Here is a 16,485-nt window from a genome sequence, read left to right on the forward strand (position 1 = left end):
CCATTGGTGTATATCTTCAGCTGAGCTGTTGAGAAACAGGTGTAGAAAAGTTAGAGCTGACGTATATGACTCACAGTTTCTTGGCAGTAGCGGCTGTTTTGAGAATGTTTTAATCTGCAAGGAAGGTAAAGGAAACTCAAGCTATGAAAAAAACAGAAACAAAAAGTAACCCACGAGGTGACCAGTGCTTCCGACCTCACGTCTGAAAGCAGGCAGCCGTGGTGGGTTTCTGTAGTGTAGTGGTTATCACGTTCGCCTAACACGCAAAAGGTCCCCGGTTCGAAACCGGGCAGAAACACAATGCACCTCGTTTGTGCTTTTAGCCACAGTCTACGCCGCTTTCCGCTGCTTTTTTCACCCATTGTACTTTAGCATAGACTTTCAGGTTGGAAGACACGAAAAAAATCCCAAGATTAGGTTTCTGTAGTGTAGTGGTTATCACGTTCGCCTTACACGCGAAAGGTCCCCGGTTCGAAACCGGGCAGAAACACAATGCACCTCGTTTGTGCTTTTAGCCACAGTCTACGCCGCTTTCCTCTGCTTTTTTCACCCATTGTACTTTAGCATAGACCTACAGCTTGGAAGACACAAAAACTAGCAAGAAAGGGTTTCTGTAGTGTAGTGGTTATCACATTCGCCTCACACGCGAAAGGTCCCCGGTTCGAAACCAGGCAGAAACAATGCTTACCTTTAACTTTTTCCCGCATAGGTTGACTCAACACTTGTCCCACGCCTTTCCCGTGTAACAGCCGTACGTGAAATTTGCACATCTCCGTCAGAGTTTCCGTGCATTCCCCACAATGTCAGTTCTTCATCTCCTGGAGTGTGAGTTGACAAGGAGTACTTGAAAACCCTTGCTTGAAGCTTTTAGGTGAGCTGGTTATCTTGTCCCACACAGGGAAATTTTCACTGCAGACCCTATGTGAGTTGAGCAGCAAAACCTGCTGCCTATTGCTCTAAGTGTTTAGATATACTTACTTTCTGGACCCAAAGGCAATGGGAATGTGGACTTTGGCTCTCCTGCCTAGTCAGCTGACCTGGAAAACCTGAAGACCATTGGTGTATATCTTCAGCTGAGCTGTTGAGAAACAGGTGTAGAAAAGCTAGAGCTGACGTATATGACTCACAGTTTCTTGGCAGTAGCGGCTGTTTTGAGAATGTTTTAATCTGCAAGGAAGGTAAAGGAAACTCAAGCTATGAAAAAAACAGAAACAAAAAGTAACCCACGAGGTGACCAGTGCTTCCGACCTCACGTCTGAAAGCAGGCAGCCGTGGTGGGTTTCTGTAGTGTAGTGGTTATCACGTTTGCCTAACACGCAAAAGGTCCCCGGTTCGAAACCGGGCAGAAACACAATGCACCTCGTTTGTGCTTTTAGCCACAGTCTACGCCGCTTTCCGCTGCTTTTTTCACCCATTGTACTTTAGCATAGACTTTCAGGTTGGAAGACACGAAAAAAATCCCAAGATTAGGTTTCTGTAGTGTAGTGGTTATCACGTTCGCCTTACACGCGAAAGGTCCCCGGTTCGAAACCGGGCAGAAACACAATGCACCTCATTTGTGCTTTTAGCCACAGTCTACGCCGCTTTCCTCTGCTTTTTTCACCCATTGTACTTTAGCATAGACCTACAGCTTGGAAGACACAAAAACTAGCAAGAAAGGGTTTCTGTAGTGTAGTGGTTATCACGTTCGCCTCACACGCGAAAGGTCCCCGGTTCGAAACCGGGCAGAAACAATGCTTACCTTTAACTTTTTCCCGCATAGGTTGACTCAACACTTGTCCCACGCCTTTCCCGTGTAACAGCCGTACGTGAAATTTGCACATCTCCATCAGAGTTTCCGTGCATTCCCCACAATGTCAGTTCTTCATCTCCTGGAGTGTGAGTTGACAAGGAGTACTTGAAAACCCTTGCTTGAAGCTTTTAGGTGAGCTGGTTATCTTGTCCCACACAGGGAAATTTTCACTGCAGACCCTATGTGAGTTGAGCAGCAAAACCTGCTGCCTATTGCTCTAAGTGTTTAGATATACTTACTTTCTGGACCCAAAGGCAATGGGAATGTGGACTTTGGCTCTCCTGCCTAGTCAGCTGACCTGGAAAACCTGAAGACCATTGGTGTATATCTTCAGCTGAGCTGTTGAGAAACAGGTGTAGAAAAGCTAGAGCTGACGTATATGACTCACAGTTTCTTGGCAGTAGCGGCTGTTTTGAGAATGTTTTAATCTGCAAGGAAGGTAAAGGAAACTCAAGCTATGAAAAAAACAGAAACAAAAAGTAACCCACGAGGTGACCAGTGCTTCCGACCTCACGTCTGAAAGCAGGCAGCCGTGGTGGGTTTCTGTAGTGTAGTGGTTATCACGTTTGCCTAACACGCAAAAGGTCCCCGGTTCGAAACCGGGCAGAAACACAATGCACCTCGTTTGTGCTTTTAGCCACAGTCTACGCCGCTTTCCGCTGCTTTTTTCACCCATTGTACTTTAGCATAGACTTTCAGGTTGGAAGACACGAAAAAAATCCCAAGATTAGGTTTCTGTAGTGTAGTGGTTATCACGTTCGCCTTACACGCGAAAGGTCCCCGGTTCGAAACCGGGCAGAAACACAATGCACCTCATTTGTGCTTTTAGCCACAGTCTACGCCGCTTTCCTCTGCTTTTTTCACCCATTGTACTTTAGCATAGACCTACAGCTTGGAAGACACAAAAACTAGCAAGAAAGGGTTTCTGTAGTGTAGTGGTTATCACGTTCGCCTCACACGCGAAAGGTCCCCGGTTCGAAACCGGGCAGAAACAATGCTTACCTTTAACTTTTTCCCGCATAGGTTGACTCAACACTTGTCCCACGCCTTTCCCGTGTAACAGCCGTACGTGAAATTTGCACATCTCCGTCAGAGTTTCCGTGCATTCCCCACAATGTCAGTTCTTCATCTCCTGGAGTGTGAGTTGACAAGGAGTACTTGAAAACCCTTGCTTGAAGCTTTTAGGTGAGCTGGTTATCTTGTCCCACACAGGGAAATTTTCACTGCAGACCCTATGTGAGTTGAGCAGCAAAACCTGCTGCCTATTGCTCTAAGTGTTTAGATATACTTACTTTCTGGACCCAAAGGCAATGGGAATGTGGACTTTGGCTCTCCTGCCTAGTCAGCTGACCTGGAAAACCTGAAGACCATTGGTGTATATCTTCAGCTGAGCTGTTGAGAAACAGGTGTAGAAAAGCTAGAGCTGACGTATATGACTCACAGTTTCTTGGCAGTAGCGGCTGTTTTGAGAATGTTTTAATCTGCAAGGAAGGTAAAGGAAACTCAAGCTATGAAAAAGCCAGAAACAAAAAGTAACCCACGAGGTGACCAGTGCTTCCGACCTCACGTCCGAAAGCAGGCAGCCGTGGTGGGTTTCTGTAGTGTAGTGGTTATCACGTTCGCCTAACACGCGAAAGGTCCCCGGTTCGAAACCGGGCAGAAACACAATGCACCTCGTTTGTGCTTTTAGCCACAGTCTACGCCGCTTTCCGCTGATTTTTTCACCCATTGTACTTTAGCATAGACTTTCAGGTTGGAAGACACAAAAAAAATCCCAAGATTAGGTTTCTGTAGTGTAGTGGTTATCACGTTCGCCTTACACGCGAAAGGTCCCCAGTTCGAAACCGGGCAGAAACACAATGCACCTCATTTGTGCTTTTAGCCACAGTCTACGCCGCTTTCCTCTGCTTTTTTCACCCATTGTACTTTAGCATAGACCTACAGCTTGGAAGACACAAAAACTAGCAAGAATGGGTTTCTGTAGTGTAGTGGTTATCACGTTCGCCTCACACGCGAAAGGTCCCCGGTTCGAAACCGGGCAGAAACAATGCTTACCTTTAACTTTTTCCCGCATAGGTTGACTCAACACTTGTCCCACGCCTTTCCCGTGTAACAGCCGTATGTGAAATTTGCACATCTCCGTCAGAGTTTCCGTGCATTCCCCACAATGTCAGTTCTTCATCTCCTGGAGTGTGAGTTGACAAGGAGTACTTGAAAACCCTTGCTTGAAGCTTTTAGGTGAGCTGGTTATCTTGTCCCACACAGGGAAATTTTCACTGCAGACCCTATGTGAGTTGAGCAGCAAAACCTGCTGCCTATTGCTCTAAGTGTTTAGATATACTTACTTTCTGGACCCAAAGGCAATGGGAATGTGGACTTTGGCTCTCCTGCCTAGTCAGCTGACCTGGAAAACCTGAAGACCATTGGTGTATATCTTCAGCTGAGCTGTTGAGAAACAGGTGTAGAAAAGCTAGAGCTGACGTATATGACTCACAGTTTCTTGGCAGTAGCGGCTGTTTTGAGAATGTTTTAATCTGCAAGGAAGGTAAAGAAAACTCAAGCTATGAAAAAAACAGAAACAAAAAGTAACCCACGAGGTGACCAGTGCTTCCGACCTCACGTCTGAAAGCAGGCAGCCGTGGTGGGTTTCTGTAGTGTAGTGGTTATCACGTTTGCCTAACACGCAAAAGGTCCCCGGTTCGAAACCGGGCAGAAACACAATGCACCTCGTTTGTGCTTTTAGCCACAGTCTACGCCGCTTTCCGCTGCTTTTTTCACCCATTGTACTTTAGCATAGACTTTCAGGTTGGAAGACACGAAAAAAATCCCAAGATTAGGTTTCTGTAGTGTAGTGGTTATCACGTTCGCCTTACACGCGAAAGGTCCCCGGTTCGAAACCGGGCAGAAACACAATGCACCTCATTTGTGCTTTTAGCCACAGTCTACGCCGCTTTCCTCTGCTTTTTTCACCCATTGTACTTTAGCATAGACCTACAGCTTGGAAGACACAAAAACTAGCAAGAAAGGGTTTCTGTAGTGTAGTGGTTATCACGTTCGCCTCACACGCGAAAGGTCCCCGGTTCGAAACCGGGCAGAAACAATGCTTACCTTTAACTTTTTCCCGCATAGGTTGACTCAACACTTGTCCCACGCCTTTCCCGTGTAACAGCCGTACGTGAAATTTGCACATCTCCGTCAGAGTTTCCGTGCATTCCCCACAATGTCAGTTCTTCATCTCCTGGAGTGTGAGTTGACAAGGAGTACTTGAAAACCCTTGCTTGAAGCTTTTAGGTGAGCTGGTTATCTTGTCCCACACAGGGAAATTTTCACTGCAGACCCTATGTGAGTTGAGCAGCAAAACCTGCTGCCTATTGCTCTAAGTGTTTAGATATACTTACTTTCTGGACCCAAAGGCAATGGGAATGTGGACTTTGGCTCTCCTGCCTAGTCAGCTGACCTGGAAAACCTGAAGACCATTGGTGTATATCTTCAGCTGAGCTGTTGAGAAACAGGTGTAGAAAAGCTAGAGCTGACGTATATGACTCACAGTTTCTTGGCAGTAGCGGCTGTTTTGAGAATGTTTTAATCTGCAAGGAAGGTAAAGGAAACTCAAGCTATGAAAAAGCCAGAAACAAAAAGTAACCCACGAGGTGACCAGTGCTTCCGACCTCACGTCCGAAAGCAGGCAGCCGTGGTGGGTTTCTGTAGTGTAGTGGTTATCACGTTCGCCTAACACGCGAAAGGTCCCCGGTTCGAAACCGGGCAGAAACACAATGCACCTCGTTTGTGCTTTTAGCCACAGTCTACGCCGCTTTCCGCTGATTTTTTCACCCATTGTACTTTAGCATAGACTTTCAGGTTGGAAGACACAAAAAAAATCCCAAGATTAGGTTTCTGTAGTGTAGTGGTTATCACGTTCGCCTTACACGCGAAAGGTCCCCAGTTCGAAACCGGGCAGAAACACAATGCACCTCATTTGTGCTTTTAGCCACAGTCTACGCCGCTTTCCTCTGCTTTTTTCACCCATTGTACTTTAGCATAGACCTACAGCTTGGAAGACACAAAAACTAGCAAGAATGGGTTTCTGTAGTGTAGTGGTTATCACGTTCGCCTCACACGCGAAAGGTCCCCGGTTCGAAACCGGGCAGAAACAATGCTTACCTTTAACTTTTTCCCGCATAGGTTGACTCAACACTTGTCCCACGCCTTTCCCGTGTAACAGCCGTATGTGAAATTTGCACATCTCCGTCAGAGTTTCCGTGCATTCCCCACAATGTCAGTTCTTCATCTCCTGGAGTGTGAGTTGACAAGGAGTACTTGAAAACCCTTGCTTGAAGCTTTTAGGTGAGCTGGTTATCTTGTTCCACACAGGGAAATTTTCACTGCAGACCCTATGTGAGTTGAGCAGCAAAACCTGCTGCCTATTGCTCTAAGTGTTTAGATATACTTACTTTCTGGACCCAAAGGCAATGGGAATGTGGACTTTGGCTCTCCTGCCTAGTCAGCTGACCTGGAAAACCTGAAGACCATTGGTGTATATCTTCAGCTGAGCTGTTGAGAAACAGGTGTAGAAAAGCTAGAGCTGACGTATATGACTCACAGTTTCTTGGCAGTAGCGGCTGTTTTGAGAATGTTTTAATCTGCAAGGAAGGTAAAGGAAACTCAAGCTATGAAAAAACCAGAAACAAAAAGTAACCCACGAGGTGACCAGTGCTTCCGACCTCACGTCCGAAAGCAGGCAGCCGTGGTGGGTTTCTGTAGTGTAGTGGTTATCACGTTCGCCTAACACGCGAAAGGTCCCCGGTTCGAAACCGGGCAGAAACACAATGCACCTCATTTGTTCTTTTAGCCACAGTCTGCGCCGCTTTCCGCTACTTTTTTCACCCATTGTACTTTAGCATAGACTTTCAGGTTGGAAGACACGAAAAAAATCCCAAGATTAGGTGTCTGTAGTGTAGTGGTTATCACGTTCGCCTTACACGCGAAAGGTCCCCGGTTCGAAACCGGGCAGAAACACAATGCACCTCGTTTGTGCTTTTAGCCACAGTCTACGCCGCTTTCCTCTGCTTTTTTCACCCATTGTACTTTAGCATAGACCTACAGCTTGGAAGACACAAAAACTAGCAAGAAAGGGTTTCTGTAGTGTAGTGGTTATCACGTTCGCCTCACACGCGAAAGGTCCCGGTTCGAAACCGGGCAGAAACAATGCTTACCTTTAACTTTTTCCCGCATAGGTTGACTCAACACTTGTCCCACGCCTTTCCCGTGTAACAGCCGTACGTGAAATTTGCACATCTCCGTCAGAGTTTCCGTGCATTCCCCACAATGTCAGTTCTTCATCTCCTGGAGTGTGAGTTGACAAGGAGTACTTGAAAACCCTTGCTTGAAGCTTTTAGGTGAGCTGGTTATCTTGTCCCACACAGGGAAATTTTCACTGCAGACCCTATGTGAGTTGAGCAGCAAAACCTGCTGCCTATTGCTCTAAGTGTTTAGATATACTTACTTTCTGGACCCAAAGGCAATGGGAATGTGGACTTTGGCTCTCCTGCCTAGTCAGCTGACCTGGAAAACCTGAAGACCATTGGTGTATATCTTCAGCTGAGCTGTTGAGAAACAGGTGTAGAAAAGCTAGAGCTGACGTATATGACTCACAGTTTCTTGGCAGTAGCGGCTGTTTTGAGAATGTTTTAATCTGCAAGGAAGGTAAAGGAAACTCAAGCTATGAAAAAACCAGAAACAAAAAGTAACCCACGAGGTGACCAGTGCTTCCGACCTCACGTCTGAAAGCAGGCAGCCGTGGTGGGTTTCTGTAGTGTAGTGGTTATCACGTTCGCCTAACACGCAAAAGGTCCCCGGTTCGAAACCGGGCAGAAACACAATGCACCTCGTTTGTGCTTTTAGCCACAGTCTACGCCGCTTTCCGCTGCTTTTTTCACCCATTGTACTTTAGCATAGACTTTCAGGTTGGAAGACACGAAAAAAATCCCAAGATTAGGTTTCTGTAGTGTAGTGGTTATCACGTTCGCCTTACACGCGAAAGGTCCCCGGTTCGAAACCGGGCAGAAACACAATGCACCTCGTTTGTGCTTTTAGCCACAGTCTACGCCGCTTTCCTCTGCTTTTTTCACCCATTGTACTTTAGCATAGACCTACAGCTTGGAAGACACAAAAACTAGCAAGAAAGGGTTTCTGTAGTGTAGTGGTTATCACGTTCACCTCACACGCGAAAGGTCCCCGGTTCGAAACCGGGCAGAAACAATGCTTACCTTTAACTTTTTCCCGCATAGGTTGACTCAACACTTGTCCCACGCCTTTCCCGTGTAACAGCCGTACGTGAAATTTGCACATCTCCGTCAGAGTTTCCGTGCATTCCCCACAATGTCAGTTCTTCATCTCCTGGAGTGTGAGTTGACAAGGAGTACTTGAAAACCCTTGCTTGAAGCTTTTAGGTGAGCTGGTTATCTTGTCCCACACAGGGAAATTTTCACTGCAGACCCTATGTGAGTTGAGCAGCAAAACCTGCTGCCTATTGCTCTAAGTGTTTAGATATACTTACTTTCTGGACCCAAAGGCAATGGGAATGTGGACTTTGGCTCTCCTGCCTAGTCAGCTGACCTGGAAAACCTGAAGACCATTGGTGTATATCTTCAGCTGAGCTGTTGAGAAACAGGTGTAGAAAAGCTAGAGCTGACGTATATGACTCACAGTTTCTTGGCAGTAGCGGCTGTTTTGAGAATGTTTTAATCTGCAAGGAAGGTAAAGGAAACTCAAGCTATGAAAAAGCCAGAAACAAAAAGTAAACCACGAGGTGACCAGTGCTTCCGACCTCACGTCCGAAAGCAGGCAGCCGTGGTGGGTTTCTGTAGTGTAGTGGTTATCACGTTCGCCTAACACGCGAAAGGTCCCCGGTTCGAAACCGGGCAGAAACACAATGCACCTCGTTTGTGCTTTTAGCCACAGTCTACGCCGCTTTCCGCTGATTTTTTCACCCATTGTACTTTAGCATAGACTTTCAGGTTGGAAGACACAAAAAAAATCCCAAGATTAGGTTTCTGTAGTGTAGTGGTTATCACGTTCGCCTTACACGCGAAAGGTCCCCAGTTCGAAACCGGGCAGAAACACAATGCACCTCATTTGTGCTTTTAGCCACAGTCTACGCCGCTTTCCTCTGCTTTTTTCACCCATTGTACTTTAGCATAGACCTACAGCTTGGAAGACACAAAAACTAGCAAGAATGGGTTTCTGTAGTGAAGTGGTTATCACGTTCGCCTCACACGCGAATGGTCCCCGGTTCGAAACCGGGCAGAAACAATGCTTACCTTTAACTTTTTCCCGCATAGGTTGACTCAACACTTGTCCCACGCCTTTCCCGTGTAACAGCCGTACGTGAAATTTGCACATCTCCGTCAGAGTTTCCGTGCATTCCCCACAATGTCAGTTCTTCATCTCCTGGAGTGTGAGTTGACAAGGAGTACTTGAAAACCCTTGCTTGAAGCTTTTAGGTGAGCTGGTTATCTTGTCCCACACAGGGAAATTTTCACTGCAGACCCTATGTGAGTTGAGCAGCAAAACCTGCTGCCTATTGCTCTAAGTGTTTAGATATACTTACTTTCTGGACCCAAAGGCAATGGGAATGTGGACTTTGGCTCTCCTGCCTAGTCAGCTGACCTGGAAAACCTGAAGACCATTGGTGTATATCTTCAGCTGAGCTGTTGAGAAACAGGTGTAGAAAAGCTAGAGCTGACGTATATGACTCACAGTTTCTTGGCAGTAGCGGCTGTTTTGAGAATGTTTTAATCTGCAAGGAAGGTAAAGGAAACTCAAGCTATGAAAAAGCCAGAAACAAAAAGTAACCCACGAGGTGACCAGTGCTTCCGACCTCACGTCCGAAAGCAGGCAGCCGTGGTGGGTTTCTGTAGTGTAGTGGTTATCACGTTCGCCTAACACGCGAAAGGTCCCCGGTTCGAAACCGGGCAGAAACACAATGCACCTCGTTTGTGCTTTTAGCCACAGTCTACGCCGCTTTCCGCTGATTTTTTCACCCATTGTACTTTAGCATAGACTTTCAGGTTGGAAGACACAAAAAAAATCCCAAGATTAGGTTTCTGTAGTGTAGTGGTTATCACGTTCGCCTTACATGCGAAAGGTCCCCAGTTCGAAACCGGGCAGAAACACAATGCACCTCGTTTGTGCTTTTAGCCACAGTCTACACCGCTTTCCTCTGCTTTTTTCACCCATTGTACTTTAGCATAGACCTACAGCTTGGAAGACACAAAAACTAGCAAGAAAGGGTTTCTGTAGTGTAGTGGTTATCACGTTCGCCTCACACGCGAAAGGTCCCCGGTTCGAAACCGGGCAGAAACAATGCTTACCTTTAACTTTTTCCCGCATAGGTTGACTCAACACTTGTCCCACGCCTTTCCCGTGTAACAGCCGTACGTGAAATTTGCACATCTCCGTCAGAGTTTCCGTGCATTCCCCACAATGTCAGTTCTTCATCTCCTGGAGTGTGAGTTGACAAGGAGTACTTGAAAACCCTTGCTTGAAGCTTTTAGGTGAGCTGGTTATCTTGTCCCACACAGGGAAATTTTCACTGCAGACCCTATGTGAGTTGAGCAGCAAAACCTGCTGCCTATTGCTCTAAGTGTTTAGATATACTTACTTTCTGGACCCAAAGGCAATGGGAATGTGGACTTTGGCTCTCCTGCCTAGTCAGCTGACCTGGAAAACCTGAAGACCATTGGTGTATATCTTCAGCTGAGCTGTTGAGAAACAGGTGTAGAAAAGCTAGAGCTGACGTATATGACTCACAGTTTCTTGGCAGTAGCGGCTGTTTTGAGAATGTTTTAATCTGCAAGGAAGGTAAAGGAAACTCAAGCTATGAAAAAACCAGAAACAAAAAGTAACCCACGAGGTGACCAGTGCTTCCGACCTCACGTCCGAAAGCAGGCAGCCGTGGTGGGTTTCTGTAGTGTAGTGGTTATCACGTTCGCCTAACACGCGAAAGGTCCCCGGTTCGAAACCGGGCAGAAACACAATGCACCTCATTTGTTCTTTTAGCCACAGTCTGCGCCGCTTTCCGCTACTTTTTTCACCCATTGTACTTTAGCATAGACTTTCAGGTTGGAAGACACGAAAAAAATCCCAAGATTAGGTGTCTGTAGTGTAGTGGTTATCACGTTCGCCTTACACGCGAAAGGTCCCCGGTTCGAAACCGGGCAGAAACACAATGCACCTCGTTTGTGCTTTTAGCCACAGTCTACGCCGCTTTCCTCTGCTTTTTTCACCCATTGTACTTTAGCATAGACCTACAGCTTGGAAGACACAAAAACTAGCAAGAAAGGGTTTCTGTAGTGTAGTGGTTATCACGTTCGCCTCACACGCGAAAGGTCCCCGGTTCGAAACCGGGCAGAAACAATGCTTACCTTTAACTTTTTCCCGCATAGGTTGACTCAACACTTGTCCCACGCCTTTCCCGTGTAACAGCCGTACGTGAAATTTGCACATCTCCGTCAGAGTTTCCGTGCATTCCCCACAATGTCAGTTCTTCATCTCCTGGAGTGTGAGTTGACAAGGAGTACTTGAAAACCCTTGCTTGAAGCTTTTAGGTGAGCTGGTTATCTTGTCCCACACAGGGAAATTTTCACTGCAGACCCTATGTGAGTTGAGCAGCAAAACCTGCTGCCTATTGCTCTAAGTGTTTAGATATACTTACTTTCTGGACCCAAAGGCAATGGGAATGTGGACTTTGGCTCTCCTGCCTAGTCAGCTGACCTGGAAAACCTGAAGACCATTGGTGTATATCTTCAGCTGAGCTGTTGAGAAACAGGTGTAGAAAAGCTAGAGCTGACGTATATGACTCACAGTTTCTTGGCAGTAGCGGCTGTTTTGAGAATGTTTTAATCTGCAAGGAAGGTAAAGGAAACTCAAGCTATGAAAAAACCAGAAACAAAAAGTAACCCACGAGGTGACCAGTGCTTCCGACCTCACGTCCGAAAGCAGGCAGCCGTGGTGGGTTTCTGTAGTGTAGTGGTTATCACGTTCGCCTAACACGCAAAAGGTCCCCGGTTCGAAACCGGGCAGAAACACAATGCGCCTCGTTTGTGCTTTTAGCCACAGTCTACGCCGCTTTCCGCTGCTTTTTTCACCCATTGTACTTTAGCATAGACTTTCAGGTTGGAAGACACGAAAAAAATCCCAAGATTAGGTTTCTGTAGTGTAGTGGTTATCACGTTCGCCTTACACGCGAAAGGTCCCCAGTTCGAAACCGGGCAGAAACACAATGCACCTCGTTTGTGCTTTTAGCCACAGTCTACGCCGCTTTCCTCTGCTTTTTTCACCCATTGTACTTTAGCATAGACCTACAGCTTGGAAGACACAAAAACTAGCAAGAAAGGGTTTCTGTAGTGTAGTGGTTATCACATTTGCCTCACACGCGAAAGGTCCCCGGTTCGAAACCGGGCAGAAACAATGCTTACCTTTAACTTTTTCCCGCATAGGTTGACTCAACACTTGTCCCACGCCTTTCCCGTGTAACAGCCGTACGTGAAATTTGCACATCTCCGTCAGAGTTTCCGTGCATTCCCCACAATGTCAGTTCTTCATCTCCTGGAGTGTGAGTTGACAAGGAGTACTTGAAAACCCTTGCTTGAAGCTTTTAGGTGAGCTGGTTATCTTGTCCCACACAGGGAAATTTTCACTGCAGACCCTATGTGAGTTGAGCAGCAAAACCTGCTGCCTATTGCTCTAAGTGTTTAGATATACTTACTTTCTGGACCCAAAGGCAATGGGAATGTGGACTTTGGCTCTCCTGCCTAGTCAGCTGACCTGGAAAACCTGAAGACCATTGGTGTATATCTTCAGCTGAGCTGTTGAGAAACAGGTGTAGAAAAGCTAGAGCTGACGTATATGACTCACAGTTTCTTGGCAGTAGCGGCTGTTTTGAGAATGTTTTAATCTGCAAAGGAAGGTAAAGGAAACTCAAGCTATGAAAAAGCCAGAAACAAAAAGTAACCCACGAGGTGACCAGTGCTTCCGACCTCACGTCCGAAAGCAGGCAGCCGTGGTGGGTTTCTGTAGTGTAGTGGTTATCACGTTCGCCTAACACGCGAAAGGTCCCCGGTTCGAAACCGGGCAGAAACACAATGCACCTCGTTTGTGCTTTTAGCCACAGTCTACGCCGCTTTCCGCTGATTTTTTCACCCATTGTACTTTAGCATAGACTTTCAGGTTGGAAGACACAAAAAAAATCCCAAGATTAGGTTTCTGTAGTGTAGTGGTTATCACGTTCGCCTTACATGCGAAAGGTCCCCAGTTCGAAACCGGGCAGAAACACAAAGCACCTCATTTGTGCTTTTAGCCACAGTCTACGCCGCTTTCCTCTGCTTTTTTCACCCATTGTACTTTAGCATAGACCTACAGCTTGGAAGACACAAAAACTAGCAAGAAAGGGTTTCTGTAGTGTAGTGGTTATCACGTTCGCCTCACACGCGAAAGGTCCCCGGTTCGAAACCGGGCAGAAACAATGCTTACCTTTAACTTTTTCCCGCATAGGTTGACTCAACACTTGTCCCACGCCTTTCCCGTGTAACAGCCGTACGTGAAATTTGCACATCTCCGTCAGAGTTTCCGTGCATTCCCCACAATGTCAGTTCTTCATCTCCTGGAGTGTGAGTTGACAAGGAGTACTTGAAAACCCTTGCTTGAAGCTTTTAGGTGAGCTGGTTATCTTGTCCCACACAGGGAAATTTTCACTGCAGACCCTATGTGAGTTGAGCAGCAAAACCTGCTGCCTATTGCTCTAAGTGTTTAGATATACTTACTTTCTGGACCCAAAGGCAATGGGAATGTGGACTTTGGCTCTCCTGCCTAGTCAGCTGACCTGGAAAACCTGAAGACCATTGGTGTATATCTTCAGCTGAGCTGTTGAGAAACAGGTGTAGAAAAGCTAGAGCTGACGTATATGACTCACAGTTTCTTGGCAGTAGCGGCTGTTTTGAGAATGTTTTAATCTGCAAGGAAGGTAAAGGAAACTCAAGCTATGAAAAAACCAGAAACAAAAAGTAACCCACGAGGTGACCAGTGCTTCCGACCTCACGTCCGAAAGCAGGCAGCCGTGGTGGGTTTCTGTAGTGTAGTGGTTATCACGTTCGCCTAACACGCGAAAGGTCCCCGGTTCGAAACCGGGCAGAAACACAATGCACCTCATTTGTTCTTTTAGCCACAGTCTGCGCCGCTTTCCGCTACTTTTTTCACCCATTGTACTTTAGCATAGACTTTCAGGTTGGAAGACACGAAAAAAATCCCAAGATTAGGTGTCTGTAGTGTAGTGGTTATCACGTTCGCCTTACACGCGAAAGGTCCCCGGTTCGAAACCGGGCAGAAACACAATGCACCTCGTTTGTGCTTTTAGCCACAGTCTACGCCGCTTTCCTCTGCTTTTTTCACCCATTGTACTTTAGCATAGACCTACAGCTTGGAAGACACAAAAACTAGCAAGAAAGGGTTTCTGTAGTGTAGTGGTTATCACGTTCGCCTCACACGCGAAAGGTCCCCGGTTCGAAACCGGGTAGAAACAATGCTTACCTTTAACTTTTTCCCGCATAGGTTGACTCAACACTTGTCCCACGCCTTTCCCGTGTAACAGCCGTACGTGAAATTTGCACATCTCCGTCAGAGTTTCCGTGCATTCCCCACAATGTCAGTTCTTCATCTCCTGGAGTGTGAGTTGACAAGGAGTACTTGAAAACCCTTGCTTGAAGCTTTTAGGTGAGCTGGTTATCTTGTCCCACACAGGGAAATTTTCACTGCAGACCCTATGTGAGTTGAGCAGCAAAACCTGCTGCCTATTGCTCTAAGTGTTTAGATATACTTACTTTCTGGACCCAAAGGCAATGGGAATGTGGACTTTGGCTCTCCTGCCTAGTCAGCTGACCTGGAAAACCTGAAGACCATTGGTGTATATCTTCAGCTGAGCTGTTGAGAAACAGGTGTAGAAAAGCTAGAGCTGACGTATATGACTCACAGTTTCTTGGCAGTAGCGGCTGTTTTGAGAATGTTTTAATCTGCAAGGAAGGTAAAGGAAACTCAAGCTATGAAAAAACCAGAAACAAAAAGTAACCCACGAGGTGACCAGTGCTTCCGACCTCACGTCCGAAAGCAGGCAGCCGTGGTGGGTTTCTGTAGTGTAGTGGTTATCACGTTCGCCTAACACGCAAAAGGTCCCCGGTTCGAAACCGGGCAGAAACACAATGCGCCTCGTTTGTGCTTTTAGCCACAGTCTACGCCGCTTTCCGCTGCTTTTTTCACCCATTGTACTTTAGCATAGACTTTCAGGTTGGAAGACACGAAAAAAATCCCAAGATTAGGTTTCTGTAGTGTAGTGGTTATCACGTTCGCCTTACACGCGAAAGGTCCCCGGTTCGAAACCGGGCAGAAACACAATGCACCTCGTTTGTGCTTTTAGCCACAGTCTACGCCGCTTTCCTCTGCTTTTTTCACCCATTGTACTTTAGCATAGACCTACAGCTTGGAAGACACAAAAACTAGCAAGAAAGGGTTTCTGTAGTGTAGTGGTTATCACATTTGCCTCACACGCGAAAGGTCCCCGGTTCGAAACCGGGCAGAAACAATGCTTACCTTTAACTTTTTCCCGCATAGGTTGACTCAACACTTGTCCCACGCCTTTCCCGTGTAACAGCCGTACGTGAAATTTGCACATCTCCGTCAGAGTTTCCGTGCATTCCCCACAATGTCAGTTCTTCATCTCCTGGAGTGTGAGTTGACAAGGAGTACTTGAAAACCCTTGCTTGAAGCTTTTAGGTGAGCTGGTTATCTTGTCCCACACAGGGAAATTTTCACTGCAGACCCTATGTGAGTTGAGCAGCAAAACCTGCTGCCTATTGCTCTAAGTGTTTAGATATACTTACTTTCTGGACCCAAAGGCAATGGGAATGTGGACTTTGGCTCTCCTGCCTAGTCAGCTGACCTGGAAAACCTGAAGACCATTGGTGTATATCTTCAGCTGAGCTGTTGAGAAACAGGTGTAGAAAAGCTAGAGCTGACGTATATGACTCACAGTTTCTTGGCAGTAGCGGCTGTTTTGAGAATGTTTTAATCTGCAAGGAAGGTAAAGGAAACTCAAGCTATGAAAAAGCCAGAAACAAAAAGTAACCCATGAGGTGACCAGTGCTTCCGACCTCACGTCCGAAAGCAGGCAGCCGTGGTGGGTTTCTGTAGTGTAGTGGTTATCACGTTCGCCTAACACGCGAAAGGTCCCCGGTTCGAAACCGGGCAGAAACACAATGCACCTCGTTTGTGCTTTTAGCCACAGTCTACGCCGCTTTCCGCTGATTTTTTCACCCATTGTACTTTAGCATAGACTTTCAGGTTGGAAGACACAAAAAAAATCCCAAGATTAGGTTTCTGTAGTGTAGTGGTTATCACGTTCGCCTTACACGCGAAAGGTCCCCAGTTCGAAACCGGGCAGAAACACAATGCACCTCATTTGTGCTTTTAGCCACAGTCTACGCCGCTTTCCTCTGCTTTTTTCACCCATTGTACTTTAGCATAGACCTACAGCTTGGAAGACACAAAAACTAGCAAGAATGGGTTTCTGTAGTGTAGTGGTTATCACGTTCGCCTCACACGCGAAAGGTCCCCGGTTCGAAACCGGGCAGAAACAATGCTTACCT

General features: G+C 46.6%; 48 non-coding genes across 48 annotated transcripts; all 48 read left to right on the forward strand.

Moving 5' to 3' along the window:
• Nucleotides 1-225: 225 nt before the first annotated feature.
• On the forward strand, nucleotides 226-298 carry TRNAV-AAC (transfer RNA valine (anticodon AAC)). Its single transcript has one exon. It is a non-coding gene; the product is annotated as a tRNA-Val (tRNA).
• Nucleotides 299-417: 119 nt separating this feature from the next.
• On the forward strand, nucleotides 418-490 carry TRNAV-UAC (transfer RNA valine (anticodon UAC)). The gene has a single exon. It is a non-coding gene; the product is annotated as a tRNA-Val (tRNA).
• Nucleotides 491-607: 117 nt separating this feature from the next.
• TRNAV-CAC (transfer RNA valine (anticodon CAC)) lies at nucleotides 608-680 on the forward strand. Its single transcript has one exon. It is a non-coding gene; the product is annotated as a tRNA-Val (tRNA).
• Nucleotides 681-1,278: 598 nt separating this feature from the next.
• On the forward strand, nucleotides 1,279-1,351 carry TRNAV-AAC (transfer RNA valine (anticodon AAC)). The gene has a single exon. It is a non-coding gene; the product is annotated as a tRNA-Val (tRNA).
• Nucleotides 1,352-1,470: 119 nt separating this feature from the next.
• TRNAV-UAC (transfer RNA valine (anticodon UAC)) lies at nucleotides 1,471-1,543 on the forward strand. The gene has a single exon. It is a non-coding gene; the product is annotated as a tRNA-Val (tRNA).
• A 117-nt stretch (nucleotides 1,544-1,660) lies between these two features.
• On the forward strand, nucleotides 1,661-1,733 carry TRNAV-CAC (transfer RNA valine (anticodon CAC)). The gene has a single exon. It is a non-coding gene; the product is annotated as a tRNA-Val (tRNA).
• A 598-nt stretch (nucleotides 1,734-2,331) lies between these two features.
• TRNAV-AAC (transfer RNA valine (anticodon AAC)) lies at nucleotides 2,332-2,404 on the forward strand. Its single transcript has one exon. It is a non-coding gene; the product is annotated as a tRNA-Val (tRNA).
• A 119-nt stretch (nucleotides 2,405-2,523) lies between these two features.
• Nucleotides 2,524-2,596, forward strand: TRNAV-UAC (transfer RNA valine (anticodon UAC)). The gene has a single exon. It is a non-coding gene; the product is annotated as a tRNA-Val (tRNA).
• A 117-nt stretch (nucleotides 2,597-2,713) lies between these two features.
• TRNAV-CAC (transfer RNA valine (anticodon CAC)) lies at nucleotides 2,714-2,786 on the forward strand. Its single transcript has one exon. It is a non-coding gene; the product is annotated as a tRNA-Val (tRNA).
• A 598-nt stretch (nucleotides 2,787-3,384) lies between these two features.
• Nucleotides 3,385-3,457, forward strand: TRNAV-AAC (transfer RNA valine (anticodon AAC)). Its single transcript has one exon. It is a non-coding gene; the product is annotated as a tRNA-Val (tRNA).
• A 119-nt stretch (nucleotides 3,458-3,576) lies between these two features.
• On the forward strand, nucleotides 3,577-3,649 carry TRNAV-UAC (transfer RNA valine (anticodon UAC)). The gene has a single exon. It is a non-coding gene; the product is annotated as a tRNA-Val (tRNA).
• A 117-nt stretch (nucleotides 3,650-3,766) lies between these two features.
• Nucleotides 3,767-3,839, forward strand: TRNAV-CAC (transfer RNA valine (anticodon CAC)). Its single transcript has one exon. It is a non-coding gene; the product is annotated as a tRNA-Val (tRNA).
• Nucleotides 3,840-4,437: 598 nt separating this feature from the next.
• On the forward strand, nucleotides 4,438-4,510 carry TRNAV-AAC (transfer RNA valine (anticodon AAC)). Its single transcript has one exon. It is a non-coding gene; the product is annotated as a tRNA-Val (tRNA).
• Nucleotides 4,511-4,629: 119 nt separating this feature from the next.
• On the forward strand, nucleotides 4,630-4,702 carry TRNAV-UAC (transfer RNA valine (anticodon UAC)). The gene has a single exon. It is a non-coding gene; the product is annotated as a tRNA-Val (tRNA).
• Nucleotides 4,703-4,819: 117 nt separating this feature from the next.
• On the forward strand, nucleotides 4,820-4,892 carry TRNAV-CAC (transfer RNA valine (anticodon CAC)). Its single transcript has one exon. It is a non-coding gene; the product is annotated as a tRNA-Val (tRNA).
• Nucleotides 4,893-5,490: 598 nt separating this feature from the next.
• On the forward strand, nucleotides 5,491-5,563 carry TRNAV-AAC (transfer RNA valine (anticodon AAC)). Its single transcript has one exon. It is a non-coding gene; the product is annotated as a tRNA-Val (tRNA).
• A 119-nt stretch (nucleotides 5,564-5,682) lies between these two features.
• TRNAV-UAC (transfer RNA valine (anticodon UAC)) lies at nucleotides 5,683-5,755 on the forward strand. Its single transcript has one exon. It is a non-coding gene; the product is annotated as a tRNA-Val (tRNA).
• A 117-nt stretch (nucleotides 5,756-5,872) lies between these two features.
• On the forward strand, nucleotides 5,873-5,945 carry TRNAV-CAC (transfer RNA valine (anticodon CAC)). Its single transcript has one exon. It is a non-coding gene; the product is annotated as a tRNA-Val (tRNA).
• Nucleotides 5,946-6,543: 598 nt separating this feature from the next.
• On the forward strand, nucleotides 6,544-6,616 carry TRNAV-AAC (transfer RNA valine (anticodon AAC)). Its single transcript has one exon. It is a non-coding gene; the product is annotated as a tRNA-Val (tRNA).
• Nucleotides 6,617-6,735: 119 nt separating this feature from the next.
• On the forward strand, nucleotides 6,736-6,808 carry TRNAV-UAC (transfer RNA valine (anticodon UAC)). Its single transcript has one exon. It is a non-coding gene; the product is annotated as a tRNA-Val (tRNA).
• A 117-nt stretch (nucleotides 6,809-6,925) lies between these two features.
• On the forward strand, nucleotides 6,926-6,997 carry TRNAV-CAC (transfer RNA valine (anticodon CAC)). The gene has a single exon. It is a non-coding gene; the product is annotated as a tRNA-Val (tRNA).
• A 598-nt stretch (nucleotides 6,998-7,595) lies between these two features.
• On the forward strand, nucleotides 7,596-7,668 carry TRNAV-AAC (transfer RNA valine (anticodon AAC)). Its single transcript has one exon. It is a non-coding gene; the product is annotated as a tRNA-Val (tRNA).
• Nucleotides 7,669-7,787: 119 nt separating this feature from the next.
• On the forward strand, nucleotides 7,788-7,860 carry TRNAV-UAC (transfer RNA valine (anticodon UAC)). The gene has a single exon. It is a non-coding gene; the product is annotated as a tRNA-Val (tRNA).
• A 117-nt stretch (nucleotides 7,861-7,977) lies between these two features.
• TRNAV-CAC (transfer RNA valine (anticodon CAC)) lies at nucleotides 7,978-8,050 on the forward strand. Its single transcript has one exon. It is a non-coding gene; the product is annotated as a tRNA-Val (tRNA).
• A 598-nt stretch (nucleotides 8,051-8,648) lies between these two features.
• TRNAV-AAC (transfer RNA valine (anticodon AAC)) lies at nucleotides 8,649-8,721 on the forward strand. Its single transcript has one exon. It is a non-coding gene; the product is annotated as a tRNA-Val (tRNA).
• Nucleotides 8,722-8,840: 119 nt separating this feature from the next.
• Nucleotides 8,841-8,913, forward strand: TRNAV-UAC (transfer RNA valine (anticodon UAC)). Its single transcript has one exon. It is a non-coding gene; the product is annotated as a tRNA-Val (tRNA).
• Nucleotides 8,914-9,030: 117 nt separating this feature from the next.
• Nucleotides 9,031-9,103, forward strand: TRNAV-CAC (transfer RNA valine (anticodon CAC)). The gene has a single exon. It is a non-coding gene; the product is annotated as a tRNA-Val (tRNA).
• Nucleotides 9,104-9,701: 598 nt separating this feature from the next.
• Nucleotides 9,702-9,774, forward strand: TRNAV-AAC (transfer RNA valine (anticodon AAC)). Its single transcript has one exon. It is a non-coding gene; the product is annotated as a tRNA-Val (tRNA).
• Nucleotides 9,775-9,893: 119 nt separating this feature from the next.
• On the forward strand, nucleotides 9,894-9,966 carry TRNAV-UAC (transfer RNA valine (anticodon UAC)). Its single transcript has one exon. It is a non-coding gene; the product is annotated as a tRNA-Val (tRNA).
• A 117-nt stretch (nucleotides 9,967-10,083) lies between these two features.
• Nucleotides 10,084-10,156, forward strand: TRNAV-CAC (transfer RNA valine (anticodon CAC)). The gene has a single exon. It is a non-coding gene; the product is annotated as a tRNA-Val (tRNA).
• Nucleotides 10,157-10,754: 598 nt separating this feature from the next.
• TRNAV-AAC (transfer RNA valine (anticodon AAC)) lies at nucleotides 10,755-10,827 on the forward strand. The gene has a single exon. It is a non-coding gene; the product is annotated as a tRNA-Val (tRNA).
• Nucleotides 10,828-10,946: 119 nt separating this feature from the next.
• On the forward strand, nucleotides 10,947-11,019 carry TRNAV-UAC (transfer RNA valine (anticodon UAC)). Its single transcript has one exon. It is a non-coding gene; the product is annotated as a tRNA-Val (tRNA).
• A 117-nt stretch (nucleotides 11,020-11,136) lies between these two features.
• TRNAV-CAC (transfer RNA valine (anticodon CAC)) lies at nucleotides 11,137-11,209 on the forward strand. Its single transcript has one exon. It is a non-coding gene; the product is annotated as a tRNA-Val (tRNA).
• Nucleotides 11,210-11,807: 598 nt separating this feature from the next.
• On the forward strand, nucleotides 11,808-11,880 carry TRNAV-AAC (transfer RNA valine (anticodon AAC)). The gene has a single exon. It is a non-coding gene; the product is annotated as a tRNA-Val (tRNA).
• A 119-nt stretch (nucleotides 11,881-11,999) lies between these two features.
• TRNAV-UAC (transfer RNA valine (anticodon UAC)) lies at nucleotides 12,000-12,072 on the forward strand. Its single transcript has one exon. It is a non-coding gene; the product is annotated as a tRNA-Val (tRNA).
• Nucleotides 12,073-12,189: 117 nt separating this feature from the next.
• TRNAV-CAC (transfer RNA valine (anticodon CAC)) lies at nucleotides 12,190-12,262 on the forward strand. The gene has a single exon. It is a non-coding gene; the product is annotated as a tRNA-Val (tRNA).
• A 599-nt stretch (nucleotides 12,263-12,861) lies between these two features.
• TRNAV-AAC (transfer RNA valine (anticodon AAC)) lies at nucleotides 12,862-12,934 on the forward strand. The gene has a single exon. It is a non-coding gene; the product is annotated as a tRNA-Val (tRNA).
• A 119-nt stretch (nucleotides 12,935-13,053) lies between these two features.
• Nucleotides 13,054-13,126, forward strand: TRNAV-UAC (transfer RNA valine (anticodon UAC)). The gene has a single exon. It is a non-coding gene; the product is annotated as a tRNA-Val (tRNA).
• A 117-nt stretch (nucleotides 13,127-13,243) lies between these two features.
• Nucleotides 13,244-13,316, forward strand: TRNAV-CAC (transfer RNA valine (anticodon CAC)). Its single transcript has one exon. It is a non-coding gene; the product is annotated as a tRNA-Val (tRNA).
• A 598-nt stretch (nucleotides 13,317-13,914) lies between these two features.
• Nucleotides 13,915-13,987, forward strand: TRNAV-AAC (transfer RNA valine (anticodon AAC)). The gene has a single exon. It is a non-coding gene; the product is annotated as a tRNA-Val (tRNA).
• A 119-nt stretch (nucleotides 13,988-14,106) lies between these two features.
• On the forward strand, nucleotides 14,107-14,179 carry TRNAV-UAC (transfer RNA valine (anticodon UAC)). The gene has a single exon. It is a non-coding gene; the product is annotated as a tRNA-Val (tRNA).
• Nucleotides 14,180-14,296: 117 nt separating this feature from the next.
• On the forward strand, nucleotides 14,297-14,369 carry TRNAV-CAC (transfer RNA valine (anticodon CAC)). The gene has a single exon. It is a non-coding gene; the product is annotated as a tRNA-Val (tRNA).
• Nucleotides 14,370-14,967: 598 nt separating this feature from the next.
• TRNAV-AAC (transfer RNA valine (anticodon AAC)) lies at nucleotides 14,968-15,040 on the forward strand. The gene has a single exon. It is a non-coding gene; the product is annotated as a tRNA-Val (tRNA).
• A 119-nt stretch (nucleotides 15,041-15,159) lies between these two features.
• Nucleotides 15,160-15,232, forward strand: TRNAV-UAC (transfer RNA valine (anticodon UAC)). Its single transcript has one exon. It is a non-coding gene; the product is annotated as a tRNA-Val (tRNA).
• A 117-nt stretch (nucleotides 15,233-15,349) lies between these two features.
• TRNAV-CAC (transfer RNA valine (anticodon CAC)) lies at nucleotides 15,350-15,422 on the forward strand. Its single transcript has one exon. It is a non-coding gene; the product is annotated as a tRNA-Val (tRNA).
• A 598-nt stretch (nucleotides 15,423-16,020) lies between these two features.
• TRNAV-AAC (transfer RNA valine (anticodon AAC)) lies at nucleotides 16,021-16,093 on the forward strand. The gene has a single exon. It is a non-coding gene; the product is annotated as a tRNA-Val (tRNA).
• A 119-nt stretch (nucleotides 16,094-16,212) lies between these two features.
• Nucleotides 16,213-16,285, forward strand: TRNAV-UAC (transfer RNA valine (anticodon UAC)). The gene has a single exon. It is a non-coding gene; the product is annotated as a tRNA-Val (tRNA).
• Nucleotides 16,286-16,402: 117 nt separating this feature from the next.
• TRNAV-CAC (transfer RNA valine (anticodon CAC)) lies at nucleotides 16,403-16,475 on the forward strand. Its single transcript has one exon. It is a non-coding gene; the product is annotated as a tRNA-Val (tRNA).
• The last annotated feature ends 10 nt before the right edge of the window (nucleotides 16,476-16,485 follow it).

This window comes from Staurois parvus, unplaced genomic scaffold (genome assembly GCF_062004578.1).
Source record: "Staurois parvus isolate SC_StPar_1 unplaced genomic scaffold, SC_StPar_1.0 ptg000025l, whole genome shotgun sequence".
NCBI classification, from domain to species: Eukaryota; Metazoa; Chordata; class Amphibia; order Anura; family Ranidae; genus Staurois; species Staurois parvus.